This window comes from Orycteropus afer, unplaced genomic scaffold, assembly GCF_000298275.1.
Source record: "Orycteropus afer afer isolate SDZICR_OR568_19922 unplaced genomic scaffold, OryAfe1.0 scaffold00107, whole genome shotgun sequence".
Taxonomy (NCBI): Eukaryota; Metazoa; Chordata; class Mammalia; order Tubulidentata; family Orycteropodidae; genus Orycteropus; species Orycteropus afer.
Genome location: NW_006921694.1, coordinates 105809 through 108110, shown reverse-complemented (window position 1 = coordinate 108110; position 2302 = coordinate 105809). Strand labels below are relative to the sequence as shown.

The following is a 2302-nucleotide window of genomic DNA, read 5'->3' as shown; positions in this document are numbered from 1 at the left end:
TTATTGTTTTGGGTGAAAGTTTATACAACATATTAGTTTCCCATTCAACAATTTATGCACAAATTGTTTCCTGATGTTGGTTGCTATCCCTGCAATGTGTCTTCACTCTCCCCATTTCTACCCTGCCCTCTCCATTTCTATCCCTCCTATTTCCCTGTTTCTCTTTGCTTTGGGGAAAATGTTACCCATTTGGTCATATGTAGTTGATTGTTCTAAGATGCACTTTCCTCATGGGTGTTACTATTTTATAGACCAATCTATTATTTGGCTGAAAGGTAACCTCCAGGAGAGGCTTCAGTTCCAGGTTAAAAGGAGGTTTGGGAGGCAGTTGTCTCAGGGGCTCCTCCAGTGTCTATCAATCCAGTAAGTCTGGTCTTTTTTAATGAATTTTTGTTTTGCTCTACATTTTTCTCCCATTCTGTCCAAGATCTTCTGTTGTATTCTGTCAGAGCGGTCATTAGTGGTAGCTGGGCACCATCTGGTTCTTCTTCTCTCAGACTACAGGTGGCTGTTGTTTGCATGGGCCGTTAGGCTTGTGGACTAATATTTCCTTGAGTCTTTGCTTTGTTTCACTCCCCTTTGCTCCATATGGGAAGAGACCAATAGTTGTATTTTAGATGGCCACTTGCAAGCTTTTAAGACCTCAGATGCTACTTACCACATTATGATTTAGAACATTATCTTTATGAATAATAGAGAGCCCTGGTAGTACAGTGGAAATGGGTGAAGTGTTAAAAAGTTCAACATTTTCATCTGGCCCAAATGACAAAAATGAAATGGTGCCTGAAGGTAAACCCAAAGGGATTAGATGATAAAAGTAAAGACTACTTGTCCTTATATTTGCTTTTAGTCAGCTGCCCAAAAAGTGGAGTTAGAGCAAAATTAAAATTTTCCCTACTGAATCCTAAAAGGGAAGAAACAAAAGCATTGGAAAGCCAAAGAGCATACTGATTTGTGCAAGGGAAGGATTGGGGTTTTAAAAAATTAATTAGAAGGGATTTTTTTGCTTGAAGAAGCTAATGGTCTTTTACCAGATGACGAACTTACATTATTTTGTGAGGTGAGTGTGGCCCAAGATTCAATAAATATATCAGGACATACTAATACAAACACTTTAAAGGTACCTGAATGTCGACTAGCAGAATATTTAGGTAATCTCTGGGAAAATATAAAATTTAGAGATTGCAGGTTTTTGTGAGAGGACAAATCTGTGCTTGCAGCTCATTCCCCAGTTTTTAATGCAATGTTTGAACAAGAAATGGAAGAAAGCAAGAAGAATCAAGTGGAAATAAATGATGTAGACCAAGGAAATTGAAGCAGAGTTGCCTCAGCCTGAAAGGGTAGGACCATGGCCTTTGGGGGTGAAAAGACCACATCCCTCTAGGTTTCAAAGAGCCAGGCCTTCACCAACTTGGTTCTGGAGTGTGGGGCTGCTTGCTCATGTGACCCAGTGGGATGGAGCCATAACCGCTGCCCAAGAGTGAGGAGGCGGGGTTGCCATGCCCAAGAGGGAGAGGAACAGGGGCCCACCAACCCAAGGGGATGAGGTCATCACTTAGGGGAACTAGGGGAATGGAGCCACCCAGTGAAGGAGATCTGTACAGATGCCACCCAATGAAGATCTGTACAGATGCCACGTTGGCAAGGGGTGGAATTGTGGTAGGTAAATTTGTGTGTCAACTTGGCTGGGCCTGGTTGAATGGTTAGGCAGATGGATGTAGTATTCCCCATGATGAGACTGGTAATCAAGTCCATGGTGGAATCTATTGTGACCAGCTGAGTAGCTGTCTTAGGGAATGTGGTCTGCTTCCTGTATTTAAGCAGAAGCCTTGGGGAATAGTCTCTAGCTTATGGAACTGTGAACCCTGCATGTAGCCATGTCGTTGTTCAGCAGCCTGCCTTGCTCTGCTGACCTTGAGACTTAAAATGGACTTGAATTAATTGCCTGCTGTGTGATTTGGTAATACCGGGATTGTACCTTTTTACTTGTCAACCTTGGGCTTGGCAGCCTTGGCAGCCAGCAGCTGTCTGAGTGAAGAAAAGCCTCTAGCCTCAGTGGGCTGGGAGCAGGAGGCAGAGCTGAACACCAAGGTTGAGGGGCTTTCACCCAGTGCCTAGAGCCTGGCACTTTGAACTTGGACTTACAGCCTCCAAATTGTAAGAATAAACTCCTGTTTGTTCAAGCCATCCCATTTGTGGTATATTCCTGTCAGAGCAGCACTAGGTAATCAGAATAGAATATGGTACCAAGAGTGGGGTTATGCATGGGCTCAGCAACAGGGACTCTGTGGTAGTTAAGTTT

The 2302-nt window shown here is 43.4% G+C and overlaps 1 pseudogene; it reads left to right on the top strand.

Annotated features, from left to right (window-relative positions):
- The first annotated feature begins 719 nt into the window (after positions 1-719).
- LOC103199236 lies at positions 720-1315 on the top strand (annotated as a pseudogene).
- The last annotated feature ends 987 nt before the right edge of the window (positions 1316-2302 follow it).